This window comes from Palaemon carinicauda, chromosome 24, assembly GCF_036898095.1.
Source record: "Palaemon carinicauda isolate YSFRI2023 chromosome 24, ASM3689809v2, whole genome shotgun sequence".
In the NCBI taxonomy this organism is placed as follows: domain Eukaryota; kingdom Metazoa; phylum Arthropoda; class Malacostraca; order Decapoda; family Palaemonidae; genus Palaemon; species Palaemon carinicauda.
In genome coordinates, this window is record NC_090748.1 from 77,856,928 (window position 1) to 77,861,927 (window position 5,000).

Here is a 5,000-nt window from a genome sequence, read left to right on the forward strand (position 1 = left end):
AGCATCCATTAAGACAGCTTCAATTTTACGAGATCGAAAAGCTAAACTGGTTAGTATAAAGAGGCCTACGTGGTATAGGCCTACAACCATACCCTTTCATCAAAGGTGGAATCAGGTTACTGTAGGCATCACTTTTTGGTTTTTACAGTGTCCCCTATGTTCTTAACAGCGCCCACTTTTTACCCATCTACTGGTTTTGCAGTAACTTGATGTTTTGAGAAGAAACTCTTATTTTTTTCTCAAAACATCAAGTTTAAAGGTTAAAAGGCCGCTCAAGAATGGCTGGGGCCTGGGACAGTGGCCACTCTTAGTTTAAAGGTTAAAAGGCCGCTCAAGAATGGCTGGGGCCTGGGACAGTGACAGTGGCATATCAAGTAGGACAATGCCCTAGAGACTGATCATATATACATATGATCAGTGCCCAAGCCCCCTCTCCACCCAAGCTAGGACCAAGGAGGTCCAGACAATGACTGCAGATGACTCAGCAGATAGACCAATAAGCTCCCCCCCCCATCTTTAGCTCACAAGGATGGTGAAGTAGCAGCGACCAAAGAAACAAACAAGTCTGAGCGGGACTCAAACCCCAGTCTGGCGTTCACCAGTCAGGGACGTTACCACATCGGCCACCACAACCCTGAGATGAAACCCGTCTGCCTCAAAATCGAAGTAGCCTATATGTGTTAGTCTGAATTTTATCCTTTAAGATATGTATATATTTTTTTTTTATTTTTAAATGAGGAAAGAAATATTCTAGCACTTAAAGCCCTCTTCTATCAGAGCTGTGTCTACGTGGTACAACATTCGGTTCCTGTTTGTAAGTTCAGTGGATCGTTCCTATCATTTTGCCCACCCGTCCATCCAGCTGTGAAATGTCGATGTTGAATGTGAATTGGAGAGAAAAGGAGATGCACTGCTTGTGTAGTGTATGCGATGTAAAAAAAAGGAAAATTTCAAGAAAAATTAATCCATTTGGAAGTGTTAAAAGGTTTTTATAGATGATAGAACTCGGAAGGAGGGATGACAGTATAAAAACGAGAGAGTGGATGATTCAGAAGTGTTAAAGAGGTAGACAAAGTTGAAAAGTTGGATGTATGGTGTGGAAGAAGTATTGGAAAGAAATGCCTTGATATCCAATAAGTGCGAAGGTTCATACGAGATGGAAAAGAATGGAGTCTCCTGTTGTTTAGAAGTGTATGAAGCCAGAAGTTTGGCGATTTTGAACGTTTCAGGTGTTAAATTAGGAATGTTATAATTACTAAATTAATTTAATTTCTCTAAAACCCCCCCATAGGGGGAGCCACTTTCTTTGAAATAAGTGACGAAAAAAGAAGTTATCTTTGAGTGTTTACCGTGAGTGAGCGCAAGGTAGATAGAGAGGATGATATAGTGAAGTTAGTTGATATTCTGTTTTATAAGTAAAACATCTCTGCTCCCTACATCAAGAGTCAATGATATTCAGAGGGAATGGTAATGTAATTTTAAGTTATTTAATGCCGACCAACTATGACTTGCCATTCTACCTGTTTTTTTTTTTTATCTCTACTATTCTACATAAGTGGCCTTTTATAACCTTTACAACTCCCTACAATGCGGTATGTTGTCTTATACCCTTTAACTTTAACTTTCAGTTCATAGCACAATATCTGGTTTCTTCAGTTGCTACTTAGCGCTGGCGGTCTCTTTGAGCCTAGGACCTGCAGCATAGTTCAAATTCCACGAATAAGATAGATATTACGACCGGGTGAGTTTCTTTGCTAAATAAAATAGTTTGGGAAGGTAAATTTTGTTGTCAGCTTTGTCGTCTTCAATGTTTTCGCTTTATTTATTTAGTTATTTGTTTTACTATGGTTAATGACTTAGGCTATACATCTTTCCTTGTGTCTGAACAAATTGATTCTTTTTTTATCATTGACTATTGTCTTTTTGTGATCCTCAATCAGCCTTTATAGGAAGTTTCTGCAAAATAACACAAATTTCAGTTTTATTTCGGGTCGAAGGATATGTAACCATGTCTCCTCTACGTTCAAGTGAATAAGTTATACCCTTCCACATTAAGGGAAAAGCTTACTGATGAAAAAGAAAAATATGTATTAGAAAAATGTAGCCTTGTGAAAGACATACTTGAAAAGCCTCAACATTCAGGTGGGTGGCATCATGGCTCCTTATGCATTGAGGTATTAGACATGCTCCTGATGGTCTATCTGTGTAGATGTATGAAGTGGTAATGTTGTGCGAGTGTTATGCTCAACTACGATTCAGCAACAAATTTTGAAAATGGCAGTGACAGTTGTGTTGTTTTGTCTTTTCCGAAGGTATTCTTCACTAAGGAGGAGGTTAATGTTTAAAAAGAAAAAAATCGACCGATATTTGTATTAATGACTGATAAGGAAATTTCATCGTCATATCCACTATTATAGTCAACATACGATTAAGAAACCCCATATCAAACATAATCATGGAAGAGTGTACCTGACCTGAACGAAATTAGAATCTTTAGATTAGGAGATTGTATGATAACATTCTTTTCATTGTGTTTCATCTATGTAACAGGTTGTTACAGAACAATGGCTGTTTCAGATAACTAAAATTCTCATCCACAACCTGTTTAGCCTCACAAACACAGTGCACCATTTGTATTTACCATGCAAGCATTCATTGCTCCGTAGTCTGAGCCTCACCATTCCAATACCTAACACACTTGTCTCAGATCCACTTGTACGCTTGAACAATTCATTCATCTGACTGGACGTTTATGCTTTGCTTCCATCATAAATAGTTTAATGGCTCTTACAACTTATCCTGTAAACAGAATTTTCTCAACACCCTTCACAGTGTCTCATTATTGATCCTTTCAAAAATTTGTTTTAGGTCCAGTTTTATCATTTGTAGGTTTTTTCACGTATCTAATATGACCAGTTTGAAAATGCTATCTATATCATAACAAACAGCTTATCTGTACAAACCGCCTTATTCAGACCCACAAGGATGCTCACTAATTGAGCTCTCCATCTATACTGTATTACAATCTTAATCAAAATACTATAGTACAGATTACATGTTAAACTAAGTAGCATTATACTAAATGATTCTAACAGTCTCATTCATCAATTTTATCGACATGAAAACTTATTTTTCCGCACATTACCTCGGAGCCTTTCACATTCTGACATACTGTACTTACACACAATGGTCAGACACATGATCACACCATTGTCACCCTCCAAAACATCTTAATCAAATTCTGTTGCGTTTGTATTCTTTAACATCTTGATTGTCCTCTTTACATCCTCAAAAAGCCTATTTTACAAGCCTTGTAAAACTTACAGTTACCCTTTTCTTTGACAGCTTCTTTCAGCTCTTTCTCTTTTATTTTCTGCATTCAACAATTGCGTAATGTTCCCATTGTCAGTTCTGTTCTACATTGACTTCGTCTTTTATTCTTGAGATCCATTTGCTCATTAACCATTCCCTACATTTATATTGCTTTAGAACAATTTAATTTCCTTAAGTTACTTTCTCATATCTACAACTGTCTTCATCCTTTCCTTTCCGTTTCCTTCCCCCTTTTTTTTTTTTTTGAGACTGCCCTCTTCAATCCCATGTACACCTGTCTGTGGAAACGTGTTGTGTAATTGCCCTTTTCTAACCGTACCACCTTCTGTTCTTATTCCTTCTCACTCTTGCTTATAGTGTATCTACAAACCTTCTTTGCGTACGGTTTTTAAATGTTAGTTCAATTTTCAGCCTCGTGTTGCTTATATTCTCTCCAATTTATATTTCCTTTGAACTTGAATTTTGCTTCAACCAAATAATGATCAGATAGACGTCTTGTTAAAGTCCACCAACCTGCATTCCCATTTACTTAACTAATATATAGCAAACCCTTTTCATCGTCAGTTTCTCTTTCCAAATTCTACTTGTTAACATTCTTCATTGGATACCAAGTACTTTATTTTTGGTTTGAAACTTTTTTTCAACATAATTCCACAAGAGTTCACCTTCTCATTGACTAGTTTACCTCAGTAACTATAAACAACTACATCTATCTGTCTGACCTATCCCATTGCCCTTGAATAATCCATTGCACAATTCGCTAATGCTCTCCAAAGCTGGCAGGCAGAGCCTTAAGTTCTGAAACGGTCTTCCTCCTCCTTGTCCATTCTTATCCCTTGCACAGTTATGTTACAATTCTCTCCTGCCACTCCCAGTTTTAACCAGTTAATCCACAAATAAACGCATTTGTTCTCTTTCACCACCATCATAGTCTTCCATCACGATAAAGGACATCTCTTCCCTGTCTCTACACCTGTCAGCTACCTCTGATGCAAAAATATTTTAACCTCATTCATACACTGTCTTCCCTTTCTCTTTTCTTTAATTAAGTACTATCATATTCAACTTTGTCGGATCTGATTTAATTTGGAATATTTTCTTGCTCCAATGAGGTCTACGAATTTAAGGATTCCCAGAAGCAAAATGATGGTGGGAAAACCTTTATTTTGGGTGGATACTGCTAGTGCAGCCTTTTGACACTGGCACAGGAGCTTCATAATGTAAGAGTATGGGATTTGAGTTGCATATAGGAGGCAAATGATATTTGTGTTGGGACTGTAAATGAGGAATTAGCTCATGTAATCCAGCTTTTAGTTCCCACTCATAGGTTCAATTCTTTTTTCGGTTTAAATGATAATTTATGTAGGTCCAGCTTTCAGCCATTTTTTCAAATCGCTCATATGTAGAATAATCATTTATTTTTCATATTCGTCTGTTGACACTCTCAGCGATTTCTTTTTTGTGAAATGGATCTATTGGTTTCCTTAACATTTTGTTTTTGGAAGGTTTTTCTCACATCTGCAAGATCCGTCACTAGCTAGAAATATCTTCGTCATTCAAAAGAACTTTGTCATTTTTATGCAAAGTTGTACTGAGGTTCAGTAAGCAGTTGATGTGAGTTAATTTTCAATGTTAATAATAAAAAGATGTCCTGGAATTTTACAGTG

The 5,000-nt window shown here is 36.9% G+C and overlaps 1 protein-coding gene across 1 annotated transcript in view; it reads left to right on the top strand.

Moving 5' to 3' along the window:
* Positions 1-5,000, top strand: part of Gcat (Glycine C-acetyltransferase) — a 690,239-nt gene that overhangs the window by 258,522 nt on the left and 426,717 nt on the right. The window lies entirely within an intron of this gene.